Source organism: Chiloscyllium plagiosum, unplaced genomic scaffold (genome assembly GCF_037043375.1).
Source record: "Chiloscyllium plagiosum isolate Xiang-an unplaced genomic scaffold, Cpla_swu_hap1 HiC_scaffold_48, whole genome shotgun sequence".
In the NCBI taxonomy this organism is placed as follows: domain Eukaryota; kingdom Metazoa; phylum Chordata; class Chondrichthyes; order Orectolobiformes; family Hemiscylliidae; genus Chiloscyllium; species Chiloscyllium plagiosum.
Window position 1 is genome coordinate 51,142,846 of NW_028270186.1, and position 25,707 is coordinate 51,168,552.

The 25,707-nt window shown below is 48.7% G+C and overlaps 1 long non-coding RNA gene across 4 annotated transcripts in view; it reads left to right on the forward strand.

The window, feature by feature from the left end:
* Positions 1 to 25,707, forward strand: part of LOC148135950 (uncharacterized) — a 52,614-nt gene that overhangs the window by 3,685 nt on the left and 23,222 nt on the right. For 3 of the 4 annotated variants that reach the window (XR_015754817.1, XR_015754816.1, XR_015754819.1), the window contains exon 2: positions 18,775 to 18,909. This is a non-coding gene — a long non-coding RNA (uncharacterized LOC148135950). Of the gene's footprint in view, positions 1 to 4,613; positions 5,008 to 18,774; positions 18,910 to 25,707 lie in introns of those variants that run through there. The other variant, XR_015754818.1, reaches the window with a different exon arrangement.

Here is a 25,707-nt window from a genome sequence, read left to right on the forward strand (position 1 = left end):
CAATGCCACCCTCCAGTCTAACAGCCGATCACACAAAGCACTCTATGGTACAAATATCTCTGCTAGGGTCCCTACAATATCTTCACCAGTTTCCCACAATGTCCTGAGATCCATTTGATCAGGTCCTGGGGATTTATCTACCTTTGTGTTTTAAAACCTCCAGCACCTCCTTTTCTGTAATGTGGACTCATTTCAAGACATTGAGTCATAGAGATGTACAGCACGGAAACAGGTCCTTCGGACCAACTCCTGCATGGCGTTTCTATTCACATTTGCCATAATTTTGCCAATATCCCTCTGAACCCTTGCTATTCATACACCCATCCACATGCCTTTTAAATGTATTTCTATCAGCCTCCACTATTTGCTCTGGCAGCTTATTCCATCCACTTTGCGGGAGCCAGTTGTCCTTTAGATCCCTTTGAAAAGTTTCCCTCATTTGGGGAAATGACCTTGTCTGTGTTGACCCTGTCGATGACCATCATGATTTTAAACACCTTTTATCGGTTAACTCCTCAGCTTCCCATGTTCAACGTAAAACAGCCCCAGCCTATTCAGGCTTCTCCCTGAAGGACAAACCCTCCAACCCTGGCAATATCTTTGGTCATTTCTTCTGAACCCTTTCATGTTCCACGACATCCTTCCGATGGCATTAAGACCCGATTTGCACACAGTATTCCAATAGTGGTCAGGCCAGACACTGTTTAGTTCCCTGAGTGCCCAGTCTTTAATCACAGTAAGTTCCAAAGTGAAATATTTGTTTCGGATCTTGTAGTTTCACACATCGTTGGCTTCAATGATCATTAAGGATACCGGGTTTGTCCCGAGCTCTTCTTTTGCTCTTAATATACTTGTTGAGTCTCTTTGGATTCTACTTAACTATCTTGTGTTCCCTTTTTACATTCCTGATTTCCATCCTAAATGTATTTCTACAGCCCCGATGCTCTTGAAGGGATTCCCTTGAGTCATCCAGTTATATCTGACATGTGATCCCTTTTTTCTTGACCACAGCCTCGAAACTCAGCCAGTGTTTCCTAATTCAGTCAGCATTGAGCTGCACACTAACAGGAACATGCTGGCGCTGAACGCTCCTTTTATCTCGGTTTTAAAATATTCCGACTTCCCAGAATTTCCTTTATCTGCAAATAGCCTCCCCAGACCTACTTTTAAAATTCATGTCTAATACTATCTTGCTCCATTGAATAACTTTAACTTGTGGACCAGGCCTGTCCTTTTCCATCGCTATTTTCAAACTAATACAATTGTGGTAACTTTCCAAAGTGCTCCCCCGCTAACACCTCAGTCCCGTTCCCGACCTTGTTTCCCAAGGGGAGGTCAGGTTTAGCCCCATTCTCCAGTTGGGCCACTTACATAATGACTGGGAGTTTTTGGAACACACTTATCAAATTCCTTCCCTCCAAATGCTTAACTTAGTAGCACTCCCAGTCCAGGTTTGGAACGGTTAAGATCCCCTATCATTACAACCTGATTATTCGAAGAGATATCTGAAATCTCCTGACATATTTGCTCCTTCATCTCCCATTGCTTATCGCTGTAGTCCGACCGTAGAAAACTAATGGCCTATTTTTATTTCTCAGTTCCACTAATATCGCTTAACTGGGCGATCCTGCATGAATACTCCCTCTAGGTACTGCTGGGATGTTTCCCCCAATCAAAACCACCAGCTCTCCTCCTGTTTTGCCTCCTGTTCTATCCTTCCTGTAGCATCTGTCTCCGGAATATTGAGCTGCTGGTCCTGTTGCTCCCTTAGCAGTGTTTCCATAATAGCTATGGTATCCCAATCCCATGTTCCCATCCATGTCTGGGTTCATCTGCCTTATCTGTCTGGCTCTTTGCATTGAAATAACTGCAGTTTAATCTACCAGTTTTCCCTAATTGTCTGCTATGTTCTTGCCTGCCTTCTCTACTTATATTGCTCTCTTGAACATTTGTACCAGCCTCAACTTTCTTTCTGGCCTTATGGCTCTTGGGGTGACACAGCCCTGTCAGACAGGTTTAAATCCTCTCGAGCAGCTCCAGCAACGTTCCCCACCAGATGTGGGTCCCTCTCCTGCTCCCAGTTCAGGTGTATTCCCCACCCTGTCTATCTGTGCTAACACCTGCAGACATCCAGGGAATTGCCCACCAAGGTCCCTGTGTTCCTCAGTACTCCAGGTGGACCTTTCATTCATGATGTATATCATTCGTTTATTAGACTTCCTGCAGTGCATTACCTCAGTGATCAGAAGTAAATTCTGTCTGACATTACTCTGCTCAGTTTATCATCTGATCGATATCAGACTGTAGCCTGAGACCATCCCCCTCACTATGGACAACATCCTCACATTCCGTGTTATCTGCAAACCTACTAATGTTACCTTCTGCTTTCACATCCGAATGATTAATGTCCATAAGGAACAGCGATGGTTCCTGCACAGATCCCTGTGGTACACCCGCTGGGCAAAGGCTTTCAATCACAAAACCAACCCTCCAACAATTGTGCAGCCAATTTACTAACTTACCTTGGATCTCATGGGATCTTCCCTTTTGGACCAGCCTTCCCTGTGGAACCTTGTCAAAGACCTTAATGAACTCCATATAAACCACATCATCTGCACTGTCCTCATCAATATCAGAGGACAGTCATCTAGCAGATCCATACGGACAATCCCTAATGAAATTGCGGGGGTATCCGTTTTTGGCGAATACATTGTATAGGTGTTCTTCTTCCTCTTTTTGCAGTTCTGGTGTACTGCAGTGAGTTGTGGCCCTTTTGAACAGTGTTTTGATGCAACTTCTTTTGTGTGTGTTGGGGTGGTTGCTTTCATAGTTTAGGACCTGGTCTGTGTGTGTAGCTTTCCTGTATAAGTTTGTGGTAAATTCTCCGTTCGGTGTTCTCTGTAACCTCACGTCTAGGAATGGGAGTTGGTTGTCCTTTTCTTCCTCTCTCGTGAATCGGATTCCTGTGAGTGTGGAGTTGATGATCTGGTCTGTGTTCTCTATTTCTGTGTTTTTAATAATTACAAAGGTGTCAACCACATATCTGACCCAGAGTTTGGGTTGAATTTGCGGTAAGACTGTTTGTTCTAACCTTTGCATTACCGCTTCTGCTATGAGTCCAGAGATGGGTGAGGCCATGGTTGTGCCGTTGATTTGTTCATATATTTGGTTGTTGAATGTGAAGTGTGTTGTGAGGCACAGGTCCAGTAGTTTGAGTATGCCGTCTTTGTTGATAGGTTCACCGTCCTGTTGTCTGTTCTGTATGTCCAGCAGGTTGGCTATTGTTTCTCTGGCTAGGGCTTTGTCGATAGGGGTGAACAGTGACGTTACATCGAATGAGACCATGGTTTCTTCCTTGTCTATGTATATATTTCTGATGATGTCCAAGAAATCCTGCGTTGATTGTACAGTGTGTCTGCATCTGCTGATCAGGTGTTTCAGTTTCTGCTGCAGTTCTTTAGCCAGTTTGTGTGATGGTGTCCCAGGTAGTGATACTATGGGTCTGAGTGGGATGTCTGGTATGTACACTTTAGGTAGTCCATAGAATCTGAGGATGTTGTTGCTTTCAGTTTTCAATCTCTGTAGGTCAGACCTGGTTATCTGTCCATTTTTTTGTTGGTTTCTCAGTGTGTTGTTTATCCTATTGGTGAGCTGTGGGGTGTGGCAAACTCCACGCAATTACATCCACAGATGCCTCAGGGAAAGACAACGGAACGAAGACATGCCACGACTCAAAAGACTAGCCACACTACCATACATCAAGAACATTTCGGAACTGACAGCCAGACTACTGCGACCACTAGGACACATAACGGCACACAAACCAACAGCCACTCTCAGACAACAACTCACCAGGACGAAGGACTTGACACCCAGCATGAGCAAAACCAATATAGTGTACAAAATCCCATGCAAGGACTGCACAAAACACTACCTAGGTCAAACAAGAAGGCAGCTAAGGATCCGCATCCTGAACACCAACTACCTACGACTAGCTATCCTTCATAGCCACACACGCAGATGACAAGCAACATAAGTTCGACTGGGACAGCACGACTATTATAGGACAAGCTAAACAGAGAACAGCCAGGGAATTCCAGGAGACATTGCACTCATCCACAGTTTCAATCAATAATTACATCGACCTGGACCCAATATACCAGCCACTGCAGTGGACAGCTGGAACTAACAACTGGAAGCGTCAGATACAAATCACTATAAATGCCGAAAGATCACAGAAGCGCTTCACAGGAGGCTCCCAAGCCCTGAGGATGTCACCTAGACAGGGGACGAAATGTCTGCAACACAAATGCCCAACTCGGCGAACAGAACCGCAACAACGAGCACACGAGCTACAATCTTCTCACAAACTTTAAAGCCCTTTAGACTCTCCGAAGCTCCGTCATGAACAAGCCACCATCTCTCTATTTCCTCAGCCTTCTTCAGTGTCTGCATCTCTCTCTGTATCTTCCAGTAACGTTCTTTAGTTACTGCAGGTCTGCCTAGCTCCCCAGATAACCTGTTCCATCCCATACAACTCCCTCAATCACGGTAACACCCTCTGCTCTGTCTAACCCTCCTCTTTCCCACTGTCTTCCAGGCACACGGCGATCCTGTAAGAGAGCAGTGCGGAATGGGATGTTATAAATCTCAGCTGAGGCTTGATGCCGACCATTCCCTGGGAGTCACAAGGGGAGAGACCCTGAGAGAGAGCAGCATAGAGCGGGAGAATATACATCAGCAGCGAGGATCAAGGCCGACTGGGACCTGGTGTTGGATAAAAAGCAGAGCAGGAGGCTCGAAATCAGCACCGAGTCACAGAGGGAGTGACCGTGTGAGGGAGCAACTTGGAGCAGGAGCTTGAGGCTGACTCACACCTGGGAGAATATAAATCAGCACTGAGGATCGAGGCCTAGTTGTACCTGGGAGTCACAGAGACGGTGACCCTGTGAGGTTGCAGACTGGAGTGAGAGCTGGACGATTACACGTCCGAGGAGACACATCACTGTGTGTGCACGTGTCCCTCCCTTGTTCTGTGTTTGTGTGTGTGTGTATGCGTGTGTGTCCCCTTCCCTTGCTGTGTGTGTATCACTCCTCACTGTGTGTGCGTGTCCCTCCCTCGCTGTGTGTGTGCGTGTCCCTCCCTCGCTGTGTGTGCGTGTCCCTCCCTCGCTGTGTGTGTGCGTGTCCCTCCCTCGCTGTGTGTGTGCGTGTCCCTCCCTCGCTGTGTGTGTGCGTGTCCCTCCCTCGCTGTGTGTGTGCGTGTCCCTCCCTCGCTGTGTGTGTGCGTGTCCCTCCCTCGCTGTGTGTGTGCGTGTCCCTTCCTCGCTGTGTGTGTGCGTGTCCCTCCCTCGCTGTGTGTGAGCGTGTCCCTCCCTCACTGTATGTGTGTTTGTGTGTGCGTATGTCTGCGTGTCTCCCTCCCTCACTTTGTGCGTGTCCCCTCTCGCTTTCTCAGCACAAATCCCACCCTCGCTGTGTGTGTGTCCCTCCCTCGCTTTGTTTGTGTGTGTCCCTCCCTCGCTTTGTTTCTGTGTGTCCCTCCCTCGCTTTGTTTGTGTGTGTCCCTCCCTCGCTGTGTTTGTGTGTGTCCCTCCCTCGCTGTGTTTGTGTGTGTCCCTCCCTCGCTGTGTTTGTGTGTGTCCCTCCCTCGCTGTGTTTGTGTGTGTCCCTCCCTCGCTGTGTTTGTGTGTGTCCCTCCCTCGCTGTGTTTGTGTGTGTCCCTCCCTCGCTGTGTTTGTGTGTGTCCCTCCCTCGCTGTGTTTGTGTGTTTCCCTCCCTCGCTGTGTTTGTGTGTGTCCCTCCCTCGCTGTGTTTGTGTGTGTCCCTCCCTCGCTGTATTTGTGTGTGTCCCTCCCTCGTTGTGTTTGTGTGTGTCCCTCCCTCGCTGTGTTTGTGTGTGTCCCTCCCTCGCTGTGTTTGTGTGTGTCCCTTCCTCGCTGTGTTTGTGTGTGTCCCTCCCTCGCAGTGTGTGCGTGTGTGTGTTTCCCTCCCTCGCAGTGTGTGTGTGTGTCCCTCCCTCGCAGTGTGTGTGTGTGTGTGTGTCCCTCCCTCGCAGTATGTGTGTGTGTGTGTCCCTCCCTCGCAGTGTGTGTGTGTGTGTGTCCCTCCCTCGCAGTGTGTGTGTGTGTGTCCCCCTTGTGCTGTGAGTATGTGTCCCTCTTGATGTGTATGTGAGTGTCACTCCCTCACTGTGTGTCTGTGTGTGTCCCCTTCGCTGTGTGTCTGCGTGTATCCCCTTAACTGTGTGTGTGTGTATGTGTGTCCCCTTCCCTCGCTTTATGCATATGTGTGTCTCTCTTGTGTGTGCGTGTGTCACTCCTTGCTCTGTGTTTGTGTCCTTCCCTCACTGTGTGAGTGCATATTCCCATTTACTGTGTGTGCGTGTGTCCCTCCCTCGCCGTGTCTGTGCATGTCCCCTCTCCCTGTGTGTGCGTGCTTCCTGTCAATGTCTGTCCACATGCCCTGCCCCTTGACGTGTGTGTGCTTGTCCCTCCTTCACTCTGAGTCCCTCCCATGTTACGTGTGTGCATGTCCTTCAATCCCTCGCTGTGTGTGTGTGTGTCTCCCTCACTCTGTGTGTGTCGCTCGCTTGCTGTGTGTGTGTCCCTCCCTCGCTGTGTGTGCGTTTCGCTCCCTCGCTGTGTGTGTGCATCCCACTGTCGCTGTGTGTGCGTACCCTTCCCTTGCTGTACGTTTGCATGTCCCTGCCTTGCTGCGTCTCTCAGCAAGTCAGTTGCTCGCTGTGTGTGTGCGCGCGCCTCTTTCGCTTGCTGTGTGTTTCCCTTCCTCTAGTGTGTACGTGTCGCACTCTCACATGTTTGTGTGTCCTCTCTTCGCTGCATGTTCTTCACTTGCTATGTGTGTGCATGTCCCTCCCTCGCTCTGTGTGTGAGAGTGTGTCTCCCTCCTTCGCTGTGAGTGTGCGTATGCCCCCTCACTGTGTGTGTGTGTGTGTGTGTGTATGTGCGTGTCCCTCCATCGCTGTGTATGTGTGAGTTTCTCCCCCTTGCTCTGTCTGTGTCCTTCTTGGTGTGCGTGCGTGGCCCTCCCTCGCTGTGTGTGCATGTACCCCTCTCTTGCTCTGTGTCTGTGTTTGCGTGTGTCCATCCCTCACTGTGTATGCATGTCCCTCCCTGACTGTGTGTGTGCGTGTCCCCCTCTTGCTGTATATGTCTGTTTTTGTGTGCTTCCACAAGCACGTGTCGCTCCCCCGCTGTATGTAGTGTCCCTCCCTCGCTACATGTGTGTTTGTGTTTGCGTGTGTCCGTCCCTCGGCACGTGTGTGTCCGTCCCCCGGCGTGTGTGTGTCCGTCCCCCGGCGTGTGTGTGTCCGTCCCCCGGCGTGTGTGTGTCCGTCCCCCGGCGTGTGTGTGTCCGTCCCTCGGCGTGTGTGTGTCCGTCCCTCGGCGTGTGTGTGTGTCCGTCCTTCGGCGTGTGTGTGTCCGTCCCTCGGCGTGTGTGTGTGTCCGTCCCTCGGCGTGTGTGTGTCCGTCCCTCGGCGTGTGTGTGTCCGTCCCTCGGCGTATGTGTGTCCGTCCCTCGGCGTGTGCGTGTCCCTCTCTCGCTGTGTGTGTCTGTGTTTGTGTGCTTTCTCATGCATGTGTCGCTCCCTCACTGTCTGTGTGTGCGTGCGTGTCCCTCTCTCGCTCTATGTGTGGGTGTGTATGTGCCTGCTTGCTGTGTGTTCACGTCACTCCCTCGTTGTGTGTGCATCCCTTCCCTTGCTCTTTGTGTATATCCCCCAAACTGCATGTGCACAATTCCACTCGCTGTGTGAGTGCATGTCCCCCCTTGCTGTGTGTGTGTGTGTGTGTGTCCCTCCCTCGTGTTTATGGATGCCCCCTCTCACTTTCTGTGCACATTTCCTCCCCCTCGCCGTGTGTGTGCTTGTCCCTTCTTCCCTGTGTGTGTGTTTGTGTGTGTGTGTGTACGTTTCACACCCTCGCTGTTTGTGTGTCTCTCGCTTGCTGTGTGTTTCTCGCTCGCTGTGTGCGTGTGCGTGTCCCACCCTCGCTGTGTGCATGTCCCACCCTCGCTGTGCGTGTGCGTGTTCCGCCCTTTCTGTGTGTCTCGCTGGCTCTGTGTGTGTATGTGTCCCTTCCTCGTTGTGTGTGTGTGTATGTGCCACACCTTCACAGTATGTGTTTGTGTGTGTCCCACTTCGCTGCATGTCCCTCACTCACTGGTTGCGTGTTTGTCACTCCCTCGTGTTGTGTGTATGTGTCTCTCTCTTGCTCTGTGTGTGCGTCTCCCTCCCTCGCTGTGAGTTTGCGTGTCCCCCCTCGCTGTGTGTGTGTGTGTCTCCATCCCTCTCTCTTTCTCTCTCTGTATATGTGCACGTGTCCTTCCCTTGCTGTGTACGTGTGTGATCCTCCCTTGCTCTATATTCCCCTCACTGTATGTGTGCATCTCCCCTCGGTGTGTGAGGGCATGTCCTCCCTTGCTGTGTGCGCGTGTCCCTCCCTCGCTGTGTGTGCGTGTGTCCCCCTCAATTTCTGTGCACATGCCCTCCCCCACGCTGTGTGTCTGCTTGTCCCTCCTTCCCTGTGTGTGTGCATGTCCCTCCCTTGTGTGTATGTGCGTATCCCTCCCTCGCTGTGTGTGTGTGCGCGCGCGCGTGTCCCTCCCTTGCTGTGTGTGCTTGTCCCTCCCTCGCTTTGTATATGCGCGTCCCTCCCTCGCTGTGTGTGCGCGCTTCACTCCCTCGCTGTGTGTCTCAGCATGTCCCTCGCTTGCTGTGTGTGTGTATGTATGTGAGTGTCCCTTCCTCACTGTTTGTGTGTACGTGTCACATCCTCACTGCATGTGTTTATATTTCCCCCTTCACTGCATGTCCCTCACTCACTGTTTGAATGTGTGTCAATCCATCGCGTTGTGTGTATGTTTCTCTCTCTCGCTGTGTGTGTGCGTATCACTCCCTCGCTCTGTGTGTGTGTTTACGTGCGTGTCTCTCCCTCTGTGTGTAAGTGTGTCTCCCTCCCACGCTGTGAGTATGCAGGTCCCCCTCATTGTGTGTGTGTGCGTATACCCCTTTGCTGTATCTGTGTGTGTGTGTGTGTGTCCATTCCTCCCTCGCTGTGTGTGTGTGTGTGCATGACCTTCCCTCGCTGTGTGTGTGCACATGTCCCCCCTCACTGTATCTGTGTGTGTGTGTCCCTCCCTCGCTCTGTGTGTGTGTGTGTGTGTGTGTGTGTGTGTGTGGTTCCACCCTCACTCTGTGTGTGTGTGTGTACGTGTGTGTGTGTGTGTGCACGTGTTTCTCCCTTGTGTGTCTGTGGGTAACCCCCTTCACTGTGTTTGTTTGTATGTCGCTCACAACTGTGTGTTGCGTCCCTTCCTCGCTGTGTGTGCACATGTCCCTCCTTTGCTCTGTGTGTGTGTGTGTGTGTGTGTGTCCGTCCCTTGTGTTTGTGTGAGTGTGTGTGCATGTGCCTCCCTTGCTCTCTGTGTGTGTATGTATGTGTGCGTGTGTCCGTCCCTTCGTGTGTGAGTGTGTGACCACCTTGCTGTGTGTGCGTCGCACCCTTGCCATATCTGCAACTCCCCTCTCGCTGTGTGTGTGCGCCCCCTCTCAATTTCTGTGCACATGCCCTCCCCCTCGACATAAGTGTCTCTTCCATGTTTTGTGTGTGTGCACGCCCCTCACTGTGTCTGTGCGTGTGTGTTCCTTCGCTGCATGTGTGTGCTTGTCTCTACTTCGAGGGGTGTGCGTGTCCCTCCCATGCAGTATATGTGCATGCCCCTCCCTCACTGTGTGTCTGCATGTATTCCCCTCATCGTAAGTGTGTGTGTTTGTCCCCTTCCTCGCTGTGTGTGTGCGTCTCTCCCGTGCACTGTGTTTGTGTGTGTGTGTGTCTTCGCTGCATGTCTGTGCATGTCCCTCCCTCGCTGTGTGAGTGTGTGTGTGTGTGTCTGTGTGTGTCCCTTGCTCTGTGTGGGTGTATCTCCCTCGTTGTGTGGGTGTGTCTCCCTCGCTGTGTGTGTGTGTGCCTCTCCTTCGCTGTGTGTGCGCGTGTCCCTCCCTCACTGTGTACATGCGTGTCTCTTCCTCGTGTGTGCGTGTCCCACCCTCGCTGCGTGGGTGCGTGTCCCACCCTCGCTGCGTGGGTGCGTGTCCCACCCTCGCTGCGTGGGTGCGTGTCCCACCCTCGCTGCGTGGGTGCGTGTCCCACCCTCGCTGCGTGGGTGCGTGTCCCACCCTCGCTGCGTGGGTGCGTGTCCCACCCTCGCTGCGTGGGTGCGTGTCCCACCCTCGCTGCGTGGGTGCTCAGGTCCCTCCCTCGCTGCGTGGGTGCTCAGGTCCCTCCCTCGCTGCGTGGGTGCTCAGGTCCCTCCCTCGCTGCGTGGGTGCTCAGGGCCCTCCCTCGCTGCGTGGGTGCTCAGATCCCTCCCTCGCTGCGTGTGTGCTCAGGTCCCTCCCTCGCTGCGTGTGTGCTCAGGTCCCTCCCTCGCTGCGTGTGTGCTCAGGTCCCTCCCTGCGTGTGTGCTCAGGTCCCTCCCTGCGTGTGTGCTCAGGTCCTTCCCTCGCTGCGTGTGTGCTCAGGTCCCTCCCTCGCTGCGTGTGTGCTCAGGTCCCTCCCTCGCTGCGTGTGTGCTCAGGTCCCTCCCTCGCTGCGTGTGTGCTCAGGTCCCTCCCTCGCTGCGTGTGTGCTCAGGTCCCTCCCTGCGTGTGTGCTCAGGTCCTTCCCTCGCTGCGTGTGTGCTCAGGTCCCTCCCTGCGTGTGTGCTCAGGTCCCTCCCTGCGTGTGTGCTCAGGTCCCTCCCTCGCTGCGTGTGTGCTCAGGTCCCTCCCTGCGTGTGTGCTCAGGTCCCTCCCTCGCTGCGTGTGTGCTCAGGTCCCTCCCTCGCTGCGTGTGTGCTCAGGTCCCTCCCTCGCTGCGTGTGTGCTCAGGTCCCTCCCTCGCTGCGTGTGTGCTCAGGTCCCTCCCTCGCTGCGTGTGTGCTCAGGTCCCTCCCTCGCTGCGTGTGTGCTCAGGTTCCTCCCTGCGTGTGTGCTCAGGTCCCTCCCTCGCTGCGTGTGTGCTCAGGTCCCTCCCTGCGTGTGTGCTCAGGTCCCTCCCTCGCTGCGTGTGTGCTCAGGTCCCTCCCTCGCTGCGTGTGTGCTCAGGTCCCTCCCTGCGTGTGTGCTCAGGTCCCTCCCTCGCTGCGTGTGTGCTCAGGTCCTTCCCTCGCTGCGTGTGTGCTCAGGTCCCTCCCTCGCTGCGTGTGTGCTCAGGTCCCTCCCTCGCTGCGTGTGTGCTCAGGTCCCTCCCTCGCTGCGTGTGTGCTCAGGTCCCTCCCTCGCTGCGTGTGTGCTCAGGTCCCTCCCTCGCTGCGTGTGTGCTCAGGTCCCTCCCTCGCTGCGAGTGTGTTCAGGTCCCTCCCTCCCTGCGTGTGTGTTCAGGTCCCTCCCTCCCTGCGTGTGTGCTCAGGTCCCTCCCTCGCTGCGAGTGTGTTCAGGTCCCTCCCTCGCTGCGTGTGTGCTCAGGTCCTTACCTCCCTGCGTGTGTGTTCAGGTCCCTCCCTCGCTGCGTGTGTGTTCAGGTCCCTCCCTCCCTGCGTGTGTGCTCAGGTCCCTCCCTCGCTGCGTGTGTGCTCAGGTTCCTCCCTGCGTGTGTGCTCAGGTCCTTCCCTCGCTGCGTGTGTGCTCAGGTCCCTCCCTGCGTGTGTGCTCAGGTCCCTCCCTGCGTGTGTGCTCAGGTCCCTCCCTCGCTGCGTGTGTGCTCAGGTCCCTCCCTCCCTGCGTGTGTCTATCGGTATCTCCATCACTGTGTTTGTTTGCATGTTGCTCCCTTGCTGTGTGTGTGTGTGTCGATTATTTGCACCATCAGTGGATTGGCCATCATAAATTGACTGTGGTATTCAGGAATGTGTGGGTTAAGCAATTACACCATGAGAAATGCACGGTTAAATGTACAGGTAGAGGGGTGGGTCTGGGTAGGATAATCTTCAGAGGTTTGGAATGGACTGGTTGGGCCGAATTGCCTGTTGCACACGATGGCGATTCTATTCAGGTTATTATCCAACCCTGTCAACCATCCCCGTCTCTTACACCTGGCCTTGTCCCCAATGTTCTCCTTAACACTGTAATCGCCTCCAGACTCTAAAACACCGCTTGCCTGTGTAACCTTCTCCAGTCCTTGCAAAGATCGATATGTCTGTCACCTCTTCCTGCTTTTATACCCCTCCCTATAACTATTACCATTTGGTACAGCACTTCCAATCATTGTTCCCTCTTGAAACTTCCATTAACATTTGTATCTCTGTAAACTCATCTGGACTGTCTCAATTTCCCTTTGACAGTTACGTGCTGAGACCTGCTCTATATCAGTGACGTAATTAACTCTTGGCAACACTCACTGTTATAATCTCCCTCCAGCCTTACAGCACTGAGGGTCTGTAGAAGCTCTTTTCAACCCAACAGCCATCTCTGTGTCTGTAATCTCCTCCACTCCCCATAATACATTCTCTCTGAGCTCCCCTGTCGTCCACTAAACACTCTCTAACAATGTCTGTATCAGTGTAACCTTCTCCAAAAACACAACCTTCCCTATCCATGTAATTCCCTACACCAGTCCCTGTCCCTCTCAGCTCCATCTAACAATACAACCCTCCATGTCTGTGTATTCACCTTCAGTCCCTACTCACCTCCCTATCTGTGTAACCTTCTCCATGCATTTTTGCTTCAGTCTCTTCAACTGTCCCTGTCAGTGTAACCTCTTCCACATGCGAAAACTCTCCTCTTTTTGACTTACTCAGACCACATAACCCTCACTGTCTATAACCTACTTCTGTCTGAGAAACCTCCCTCTGCAAATTGCTCCAATCTTCAACTCTCCATAAGCTCTTACATCCCTCCCTATCTACCAAATCTCTTCCAGTCCCTAAACACCAACAGTCTGTGGAGACCCGGCCACCATCCCTATCAGTGTAATCCTCTCAGGGCTAACAATTAATTCTGATCTGTCGAACTCACTCCATGCCTGTGCCTCTCCCAATCCAGTCCCTACAAAACCCACTATCTATTTAACACCCTCCTGTCACTATCACCCACATGTCAATGTGAGCTCCTCCTGTGTCTCCATCATCTACCCATCTCCATTATACAGCTCTTACACCACTATCTGTTTAAACATCACCCTCCCCTACAACTTCCTCCTGATTGTGCTATGCTTCCTTATCTATGAAACTGTTTCTGACCAAAATTGTTATCCCAGTCTCTGAAAAGAAACCCAGATTCCACAGCCTCCATAAACCCCAGAACCTAAGCCTTCCTATGTCTATAAACATCTTCAGTCACGACTACCCTGCATATCTCTGTTTGTTCTTCCAGTCGATACAAACATCTTTATCTCTGTAATCTGCTCAGCTCCCTAAAACAGTCCCTGTCTGTGATCCAGCCCTGGCCTACAAACATCCTTATCCCTGTAAACATCTCCTTCCCTCCCAACATTCCCAACTCCATGAAAGCTTCAGCCCTACAGCACTCCACATTTCTGTAACCTCCAGTGGGTCTATGGTCCTCCCTCCCTGTGAAACCACCTCCAGTCCCCACATCCCTCCCAATCTGTGTCCTCTGCTCCAGATCAGACCATTGCTGTCTCTGTAAACACCTCCACTCCTGACAACTCTTCCCATTTGTGTAACCTCGTTCAGATCCCATACTCTCCAGCTCCCTGCACCCTCTTCCTCCCATTGCAACCAAAACCATGTTTGTGTAACAACCTCCAGTGCTTAAACCTCCCCGACTCAGTAACCCCTTGCAGCCCTAACAAAACACCTAAACTGTGAAACCTCTCATTTCCCTACAATCCTCCCTCCCTCCCTTCCTCCTCAAATGCCTTCTTCACCTTGAAACCTCACTGAAGCCTCCTTTTGGCACTGCAACTCTCCTAATTTCTGCAAGATCCTCCTGTCCTGATATTCCTCTCTATCTCTGTAATCCTCACCACCCTCCAGTGCCCTTCTGGGGAACATGGCAGAGGAGGGAAGATTTGTAAAGTCCGAGCCATGTTATAGAGGTAGAATTCTGGGAATTACAGATTTGGTCGAATGTCTGTGGTGTGCAGATTATTGGCGAGAACTCGAAAGACAGGATTTATGACTACTAGGAAAACAATAGTTAAATTAGCCACAGTCAGAATGGGTTTGTGAGGGGTCAGGTCATGCCTCACAAACCTTATTGAATTCTTTGAGGAGATGGCAGAATACGTTGATGGCTCATTCAAAAAAGAAGGATGATTTTGGATACATGGAAATCTCTGTCTGGATACAGGATTGGATACCCCAGAATAGACAGGGTATGGCAGCAGATGGACAGTATTGAGCCTGGAGCTCAGTGGCCTGTGGTTTTCTGTAACCATTGGCCCTGGGACTCTGCTCTTTGTGATTTTTTTTTTAAAAATGATGTGCATGTGGATGTTGGAGAGTGGATTCGTAAGTTTGCCAATTACCTGAGGGTTGGTGGAGTCGTGGGGAATGTGGAGAGCTGTTGTAGGTTGCGCTAGGATATTGACAGGACGCAGAGCTGGGCTGGAAGTGACAGATGGAGTTCAATCTGGAAAAGTGTGAAGTGATTCATTCTGGAAGGTCGAATTTGAATACAGAATACAGGGTGAAAGGCAGACTACTTGACAGTGTGGAGGAACAGAGAGATCATGGGGTCCATGTCCATTATTCCCTCAAAATCGCCACGCACGTTGATAGGGTTGTTAAAAAGGCATATGTTGTGTTGGCTTTCCTTAAGCAAGGGGATTGACTGTAAGAGCTGTGAGGTTTTAGTGCATCTTTATAGCGTCCTGGTGAGACCATACTTGGAATATTGTGTTCAGTTCTGGTCCCCTGTTTACAGGAAGGATGTGCAAGTTTTAGAGAGTGCACACAGGAGATTTACCAGGATGCTGCCTGGAATGGATGGCGGTTCTTACAAAGAAAGGTTGAGGGAGCTAAGGTGGGGCGACTTTGTGGAGGTGAACAAGATGAGGAGAGGCACAGAGTGAGTGAATAGTCAGAGACTTTTCCTCCTATCGCATAAATGGCTGTTACAAGGCGGCATAATTTTAAGGTGATTGGAGGATGGATAAGAGGATAGAGAATGATAGGTGGTTGGATGGACTGCCAATGGTGGTAGTAAAATTAGACACATCTGGGATATTTAATAGACTCTTGGACAGACACATGTATAATAGTAAAATGAAGGGTATGTTGTATACTTTGATCTTACAGTTGGATAAAATGTTGGCATGAAATAATGGCCGAAGGGTCTTGGGCTGAACTGTTCTGCCTTCTTTGTTCTGTCTGATAAACTGAGTAATAAGCTCAGATCAGTGTAAAAGGATATGGCATTAAGGAGGAACGAGGGAACTGGATACAAAATTGGGCTTGATGGTTGTAGACGGAGGGTGATGGGAGACATGTTGTTTTTCTGACTGCAGGCATGTGACCAGCGATGTAGGGGGTCCTCTGTTGTTTTTCATTTGGATAAATGGTTTGGATGGGTATATTGGTTTCCTGGTAAGTAAGGTTTTTGGGTGACACTGAAATTGGTGGTAAAGTGGACAGTGAAGAAGGTTATCTATGATACCACAGGATGAACAGTCCTGCTGGGATAGTGGGCTGAAGACTAGCAGATGGAGCTTAATTAGAGAAATGTGAAGTGTTCCATTTTGGTGAAACAAACCAGGGTGGGACTTGTACTGTTAATGTTCGGGCCCTGGGTAGTGTTGTCAGTCAGAGACCCAGTGACCCAGGTACACAGTTCTTTGAATGTGGTGACACAGGTAGACAGGTTGGTGAAGCAGGTGTTTGGGATGGTTACCTTCATTGGGGAGAGCATTGAGAGTAAGAGTTGGATGTCATGTTGTGGCTGTAAAAGACATTGGTGGGCCACCATTATAACATTGTTGAGCAGTAGGAAGAACTCATCTAGTTCACTAACCTCCTTTAGGGAAGGACATCAAATATTCTAACCTGGTCTGGCCGACATGTGACTCCAGACCCACAGCAATATGGCTGACTCTGAGCTGCCCTCTGGGTAATTAGCATGGGGTCAAGAATGCTGGTTCAGGCAGTGACACCCACATCCCATGAATGAATAAATAAAAATACAATTGTCCCTCCCTACCTCTGCAAACCCCTCCAGCTGCAGCAATCCGTCCTGGCTTTGTAACACTCTGACCACTCTTTGTACCACTCTCCCCACCTCCAGCACCTTCACCTCTCCCTGTTCCTATCATGTCAATGAACCCTGACCGTGGCTCCCCTTCCCACAGCCCTCCTCCTGCGAGCAGACCCATTCCAATCCATTAACATTTATTCCTAAAAAACACTCTCACTTCAGGATTTTAAGTATTCTTTGGTGATCTTCTCAGCCTCATAATCTAGTATGATTCCTTTTGTCCTGAGTAAGGGATCAGTGTGAATTTCTTACTGAGGTTTTTACTGTTTCAATCGAATGTCCGTTTGTTGAGTATTTTGCATCGTCCCTTCAAATGTTTTCCACTGTCCATTTATAGGCACATGTTTCAGTTTGTTTAGCCTATTTACCTTGGTCAGTTCTCTCAAACTCATGCAATAAGCTATTTTTGTTTCTAGTTGTAGCTTGTCCTTTCTGTGATTTACTTTAAAATTTTATATTTATTTAAACTGCACTTTATCACAATTTCCCGAAGGATCGCTCCCGGTGACATCACTCATTCACTAAGTTTCATTACACGGTCGCTCTGCAATAGTTATATCCCGAGCCAGTTGCACAATGTGTTTTTCAAAGAAAAAAATAACCAAACTCCTCTTCCAATATCAATGCTGCCCGTGTGATTGTCCCAGATTATACAAATATTGAAGTTTTCCATAATTATCACAATGCCTTTGTTAAAAAATTCCACTGAGTTCCTGTTTATTGCAGTGATGAGCAATGAAGTGCTGTTCTGTAGCTAAAACTGTTTGATTAGATTAGATTACTTTACAGTGTGGAAACAGGCCCTTCGGCCCAACAAGTCCACACCGACCCGCCGAAGCGTGACCCCCCCGTACCCCTAACCTAACACTACGGACAATTTAGCATGGCCAATTCACCTGACCCTGCACATCTTTGTGACTGTGGGAGGAAACCGGAGCACCCGGAGGAAACCCACGCAGACACGGGGAGAACGTGCAAACTCGCCTGAGGCGGGAATTGAACCCGGGTCTCTGGCGCTGCGAGGCAGCAGTGCTAACCACTGTGCCGCCGTGCCGCCCGTGTTCTACTGCTTGTGTCCTTGGCAAGTAGTAGCCAGAATTTACATTCAGACTGACTCTACGTCATGATCTGAGACCAAATGCTTTCTCTGTGATGCCTTTCTTAGTGTTACTCATTTTGCCTGAGTTTCCGCAAGGTTGCGATCCATTGAATATTTATGTCCACATTTTGTTCACCCTGTAACCATATCTGTCTGGTGTCTAAACCTCTTTTATCTCAGTGTCAAAAATCCATCTGCCTTATTGATAAGACTTCGTCCATTCAAAATAAAACATAATTTACTCTTTCCCACAATTTCCTGTCACAAACCTGTACACTGATGTAGTTTTAGTAAATCGCTGTCCCATCCTGTTCCTTTCTGATTGCCTTCAGACACATCCCCGTGCTGTTCCGATGCTTCACCTTTTCCGTTTGGATTTGGAAAGCTACTTTCACCTGGACCCTGCCCCTGCATCCTCTTTGTCAGTTCAAAGCCCTGTCCTTAAACCTCCTGACATGATTGGCCAGGACACTGGTCCCAGCACGGTTGCAGTGGGACCATCAGGTCGGGGATGTGGGTGTCTCTGGCTGACCAGCCTTTATTGCCCAGCCCTAGCTGCCCATGAACTGAGTAGCTTGCTTGGCCATTTCAGAGGGCAATTGAGAGACAAACACTTTCCTGTGGGTATATCATGCGGACCACGTGGTGATCAGACAAGTAGGCAGCACGGAGGGCTCAGTGATTAGCACTCCTGCCTCACAGCACAAGGGTCCCAGGTTCGATTCCAGCCGCGGGCGACTGTGTGGAGTTTGCACATTGTCCCCGTGTCTGCGTGAATTGCCTCTGGATGCTACGCTTTCCTCCCACAGTCCAAAGACGTGCAGGTCAGCCGAATTGGCCTGGCTAAATTGCCCATAATGTTAGGTGTGCTAGGTCGAGGGAGATGGGTCTGAGTGGGTTACTCTTTGGAGGGATGGCGTGGACTGGTTGGGTCGAAAGTCCTGTTTCCACACTGTATGGAATCTAATCTAAGGGATTGGGATTTTTGTACATCAGCAATGGTTTCATATTTGTTTATGGATTGTTAATTGCTATTTTTTAAATTATTGATTTTAAATTACACCATATCTTATGATGGGAATCAAACCTGCCTCCCCTGAACATTAGCTGAGGTTTTGGACAAATGCCCTAACAATAATATTACTGGGCCATCACTTCACCTGCTCACTGGTTGCTCATCCCTGAGCACTAACACATGAAGCTAAACCCATTCTTCCAACATGATTGTGTGATCCTGAAGTCTTCCAGCACTCCAGTGATATCACTCAGTCTCTCTCCATATGGTATCCCTCCCTGTGTGGGTTTAATTGCTGCCTCTGCCAGCGTCTCTCACTCTGCAAGTTACTCCAGATCCTGAGCTAACAGAATTCTCCACTCCACAGAGGCGCAACAGCACAGGCCAGGGATGGAGTTTGGGATTTTCCAGATATCTGTTGGGCTCATTTCCATTCTCTTTGTGTAACCCTCACTGCATCAGTCTAATTTCCCATTCTGTCTATCTCTCTGTCTCCTGTAGGTACTCAGGAAGTTGCTGATTCAATAGACTTCCCAACTGCTGTGTGTCTCATCCATCACCTGATTGAAGATGGTTGGTCAGCCAGAGAGACAAAGGGCAGGGGGTTCTCGAGCCTTCAATAAATCCTGCAGTGAGGTAAGATCACTCATAGTGCACAGAGCAGGGAGCAATGAGAGGTCTCCAAACATTGGCCATCAAGATATGACATAGACACAGTGCTGGATAGGGAGCACAGTATAGACACACCCCAGGCCCAATCACCACGTCTACTTTAACTTATGTTGCACTGAAACAGCATCGGGAGTGTCATAGTTATTAATCCAGGCCTGTGCTGTCTTATTGAGCATCAGTACAACAGAGGGGAGAGTAGGCCTCTGACGAGAGGTTGGGAATGCTGCCTGGAATCTTTCTGTTCTGTGTTCTCCCTCCAACACTGTACTAAGATGCATTACTCTGCAACACTGTATCTGTGGCATGGCTTATGCACCAGTGTCTTCAGTCATTTTTAACTCCTATGACAGTAATTGTCTCTGTAACCTGCTCCATTCCCGATAGTCCCTCCACGTAATCGGAATGTACTGTATTCCCGACTACCAGCCCTATTGCTGTGACTTGCTTCAGTGTCTACAACATGCCTTATTTCGGTACTGTAATCCTCTTTAACTGGATACAGAGTGATACAGAACGGAAACAGAACCTGCCCATGTGACCTAAACTGAACGAGTCTCATTTGCCTGCGTTTGGCCCTTATCTCTTCTCCATGTACCTCCCCAAATGTCTTTTCCGTGCTGTAATTGTTCTTGTTTCTCCCATGTGCCTGAGGCAGTCTGTTCTGTCTATGCACTGTCCTCTGTAGATATTGTTTCCCCCTCAGCTCCCTCTTTAAATCCTTGCTCTCTCACCTCCTGTTTATACCCTCTCGTTTTGGACTCACCTACCCTTGGTTATTCACCATTCTTAGGGTCACCCCGTGGCCTCCTCTGCCCAAGGGAAATATTTAGGATAATGTTGCAAATGTCTCCAACGTATGTAACAAAGTGCTGGCCAATGTCGGCAAATGTGCCAAATGTCACTTTCCCCACCCTGTCCACCTGGTATGCCACTTCCAAGGAACAATATAACTTGCACCCCCTGGTCAAAACACTTCAATTTATTTCTTAATCATTTTGTTGTTTCAAACTGTTAATTGCTTTCATTGGAATTGCTTCTCCACATCATATGACTACTGGAAAAGTAGAATTTTTTTATCTTAAATTTTACTCAAGACTTGTTAGAACATATATATGTATGCTGTCTGGATCTCTGATTCTCCTATTGCAAACTTATTAGAAACCAGTAATTTTTTTGTTTTAAAGTAAAGAAAATTGATAATCCCAGTTATTTGCTGAAATAAAAAGCCACAGCTTTTCACGGTTTAGAACGTAAGAGTCAACCAGGCAAAGTCAAAATAGTGTCAGTCCTAAACTCCAGTTACGTATCGGAGTTAGGATGTTAGGTGGAGGTTGTACAGGACATTGGTGAGGCTTTTCCTGGAAAACTGTATTCAGTTCTGGTCACCCATTTATAGGAAGGGTTATTGAGCTGGAGAGGGTTCAGAAGTGATTTATCAGGAAGGTGTGGACTATAAAGAAAAGCTGGATAGGCTGGCACTTATTACGCTGGAATAGAGGAGGTTGAGAAGTGACCTGATGGAAGTTTGTAAAATAATCAGAGGTACAGATAGAGTTGATGGTGGTTGTCTTTCCATAAAATGGGGAATTTTAAGACACAGGGGCGTATTTTTAAGGTAAGAAGAGGGAACGTTTGAAAAGACATGAACGAATGAACGTCCTGAGAAAGTTGTGGATGAGGGCATAACTGTGACGTTTAAAAGACATTTGGATAAATACATGAATAGGAAATGTTTGGAGGGACTTAGACCAGGATCAGGCAGTGCGACTAATTTAGTTCAGGATTCTGTTCGGCATCGAATGGTTGGACCGAAGGGTCTATTTCCGTGCTGTATGACTTTATGACTCTATTTAGGATTACCTTGAATTAAACAGGAAGTAACAAGCAAATTATGGATGAATATGATTTTTTAAAAAAAGCTTTGCAAATTGGCTGTTTATTACAGTGTGCCACACATCTTTAAACTGTCTTTCCCACAAGGAATTTGAACTCATTTATTTCTGGGAGGTCGTCAACTGCAACTTTACTCCATATAGCATGGTCTTCATCCAGCAAATGACAGATGTTTTTAGAACCTGCTCAACTTAATTTGCATGGTGGGGATCCATCACTGTTATCTTTAAGAATGGGAAGCAGCTATGATTACTTATTATTTTTGCTTATAGTCAATTTCTGGACTTCTGTGTGTCTCTCTCGCTCTCGCTCTCGCTCTCGCTCTTGCTCTCTCTCGCTCTCTCTATGGTCGACAACCCTGCCCAGAGCCCTTCCATTAACTGTGTTAGTCCTCCATGGTTTGTTTTAACAAAATCCAACACCTGAATTAAACTCCATCTTTCATTCCTTGGCCCAGTGGCCCAGTTGGTCACGATCCCCTTTGATAACCATATTTAATGCCCACGACACCATTAATTTGATCATCAACAAACTTTCACACAATCACTCCTATATTTTCAACCAAATTGTTTATGTAGATGATGCACATCAGTGGGCCCAGCCCTGATCCATTCTTCAATAATGGAATAAAACCATATTCTTGTCATAGAGCCATACAACATGGAAACTGACCCTTCAGTTGATACCCACCATAATCTAAAACTAAACTCTTCCCAGCTGCCTGTTGTTGGCCCATATCACTCCAAGCCTTCCCTCTTCACCTGTTTATCCAAATATCTTTTAACTGTTGTAATTGTACCCACATCAACCCTTTTCTCAGGACGTTCATTCCACACTCAAACCACCCTCTGTGTAACAAATTGCCCCGTATCTTTTTTTTTGAACATTTCTCTCCTCTCAACTTATAAATGTGGCCCCTCCTCTTGAGACTCCCCAATCCTGAGGAAAAGGCAACTACCATTAAATCGATCTATATACCTCATTTTTCCCCATAAACCTTTATAGCATCATGTCTCAACCTCCAGGCTCCAGTGAAAAAAAGACTCAGCCTATCCAGCCATTTTTCAGAATGCAAGCCTTCCATACCCAGCAATATCGTGGTAAATCTCTTCTGAACATCCTGCAGTTTAATAATATCTTCCCTGTTAACTGGGCAACCAGAACTGGACAGAGTATTGCAGAACAGGCCTCACAAATGACTGTGCAATCTCATCATGACGTCCCAAATCCTCCACTCAATGGACTGAGCAATAGTCAGGCATGCACAACACTGTCTTATCCATCCTGTAATGCAAACTTCAAGAATTAAGTACCTGAACCCAGAGGTCCCTCTGCTCTAAAACACTAACCGAATCCTTAACATTAATTGTATAAGCTCTACCCTTGTTTGTTTTACCAAGTGCATTACCTCCTATTTACTCCGATTGAATTCCATCTCTAGCTTTTCAGCCCATTCACTCCCTTCATCAAGATCCCTTTGTAATCTCAGAAAACATCCTTCACTGTCCATGATGCCACCCTCCAGCCTGCCAGCCCATCACACATGGCTGTCAATAGTACACATACCTTTGCTAGGGGCTCCACAATTTCTTCCCGAGCATCCCACAGTGTCATGTGATACACTTTATCAAGTTCTGGGACTTGCCAAAGCTTTGAGTTTTAAAACCTCCAGCACCACCTCTTTTAAAACATGCGCTGTTTTCAAGTTATAGAGATATACAGCATAGAAACAGACCCTTCGGTCAACACTCGTCCAGGCTCACCAGAAGATCTAATTAAATCCATTCCCTTTTCCAGCATTGGCCCAATTTAGCATGGCCAATTCACCTGACTTGCACATCTTTGGACTGTGGGAGGAAACTGGAGCACCTGGAGGAAACCCACGCAGACACGGGGAGAATGTGCAAACAACACACCGTCAGTCGCCTGAAGTGGGAAATGAACCCGGATTTCTGGTGCTGAGGCAGCAGTGCTAACCACTGTGCCACCGTGCCGCCCACCATTACTATTCAGATGCCCATCCAGATAACTTGTAAATGTTGTAATTGTATCAGTCTCCATTACTTTCTGTCTCAGCTCATTCCATACACACATCACCATGTGTGTGAAGAAGCTGTCCCCTCAGTCCCGCTGTAAACCATTCACCTCTAATCTTAAACTTATGCCCTCTAGTTTTGGACTCCATAACTTCTGGGAAAAGGCCTTGAATGCTTACCCTATCCATACCGCTCATGTTCATATAAACCTCTGTCAGGTCATCCCTGCGTCTCCAATTCTCCAGCGACAGTAACCCCAGCTTATTCAGCAACAACCCGGGCAATATCTTGTTAATCTTTTCTGAGCCCTTTCAAGTTTCACAACATCCTTCCTGTAGCAGAGAGACTGGAATTGCAGAGAACTCCAATTGTGGTTTAATGTATTACTCATGTTCCCTGATTTCCCCAGTCTTTCTCCACAGTAAGTTCTGGAGTGAAAAAATAGTTTACGATCTTAGCAAATATCCTGCAGTTCCACACATCGATGGCCTCATTGATCTTTAATGGACACTATTTTGTCCTGAGTTACTTATGCACTCTTAATATACTGATACAATCACTTTTGGATTCCCCTTTCCTTCTCCTTTCCTGTTTTCTACTCAAAGTGTATTCCTCCAGCCCCTGTATATCCTCAGGGATTCCCTTGATCCAGCTGGCTATACCTGACATGTGCCCCCTTTTCCTTGAGCAGACCCTCAATAGACAGCCAGTGTTTCCGAATGCTGTCAGCATTGAGCTGCGCACAAATAGGAACATGCTGGCGCTGATCGATCAGTTTATCTCACATTTAAAATATTCTCACTTGCCAAAGTACCCTTTTTCCTGTAAATAGTTCCCTTCCCCAATCCCATTTTGAAAGTTCCTGGCTAATACGGTCAAGATTGATCTGGCCCCATTTTATAACTTGTACTTGTGGACCAGGCCTGTCCTTTTCCAAAGCTGTTTTCAAACTACTAGAACTGTGGTCACTTTGGGAAAATGCTTTCCCACTCACACCTCAGTCCCTTTCCCGACCTTGTTTCCCAAGGGGAGGTCAGGTTTTGCCCCTTTCTCTTTTCAGGCCATTTACATATTGATTGGGAGTTTTCTGGAACACAATTACCGAATTCCTCCCTTGCAAACACTGAACACTGGCAATCCCTGTCTAGGTTTGGAAAGTTCACAAACCCTACTATAACAGCCTTATTACTATGGTTGATATTTAAGATGTCCCGACATATTTGAAACTCAGTCCGCCACAGATTATTCGGGGTCAGCTGTCCGATCGTATCAAAATGATGACCCATTCTTATTTCTCTGTTCCACTAACATAGCTTAAGTGGGCGATCCCACAGTAATATTCTCTCTAAGTACTGCTGTGATGATTCACGCAATCAAATCCCACCACCACACGTCCTCTCTTGCCTCCCCTTCCTGTAGCATCTCTACCTTGAAACAATGAACTGCCAGTCCTGCCCCTCCCTCAGCTGCGTTTCTGTAATAACTATAATATCCCAGTCCCATGTTCTAATCCATGCCTTGAGTTCGTCTGCCTTAGCTGTCTGGCCCTTGGATTGAAATAAATGCAGTTTAATCATCAGTTTTCCCCCATTCCCTGCTATGCTCTTGCTTGCCTTGTCTGCTGAAATTGCTGTCTTTAACTCATGTACCAGCCTACGTTTATTTAAGGTCTAACACCCTGCCAGACGAGGTTATATCCTCTCAATTCACCCCACCAGGATATGGGTCCCTCTCCCGCTCCCAGTTGAGGTGCCTTGCCCACCCTGTCTCCCTGTGCTGACACCTTCAGGGATCTATGGACTTGTCCACCAAGGTCCCTGTATTCCTAAGTAGTCCACAAGGTCCTACCATTCATTATGTCTGTCTTTCGTTTATCGTACCTCCCACAGAGTATTACCTCACTTCGATCAGAACGAAACTCTGCTTAGATTATCATCCGATCGACATCGGATTGCAGACGGAGACCATCCCCCTCACTGTGAACAACACCCTCACCTTTCATGTCACCTGCAAACCGACTAATGATATCGTCTGCTTTCACATCCGAGTGATTAATGTTCAATGGTTCCTGCACAGATCTCTGTGGTACACCCGCTGGTGAAAGTATTCTATCCACCAATTTTGCATCCAATTTGCCAACTTGTCTTGAAACCCAATCCTTTTGGACCAGCCTTCCATTTTGCATCTTGTCTAAGGACTTATTCAAGTCCATGTAAACCACATCATCTGCACAGTCCTCATCAATATACTTAAGTACCATTTCAAAAAAACTGAGCTGAATTCGTCAGACAGTATCTTCCTCTGCCAAATCCATGATGGCTCAACTGAGTTGATCCTTACCTTTGCAAGTGTTGATTCATCCTCACAATTGTTTCCAATAAATCCCTCCCCCTGCTGTCAGACTATCTGCTCTGTAATTACCTGGCCTATCCCTGCTGCCCTTCTTGAACAAAGGAACTATGAGTGATCCTCCTGTCATTCAGAAGTTCACCTGTGGCCAGCAAAGTATTAAATATATCCACCAGGGCCCCAGCAATCTCTGGGTAATTAGCATGGGGTCAAAGAATGCTGGTCCAGGCAGTGACACTCACATCCCATGAATGAATAAATAAAAATACATATGTCCCTCCCTACCTCTGCAAACACCTCTAGATGCAGCAATCCGTACTGGCTTTATAACACCGTTCAGGCCCTTACCACTCTCTGTAACTCTCTCACAACCTCCAGCACCTTCATCTTTCCCTGTTCCTATCGTGTCAATAAACCCTGACAACGATTCCCCTTCTCACAGCCCTCCTCCTGCTCGCAGACCCACTGCAATCCTTTTAAAACT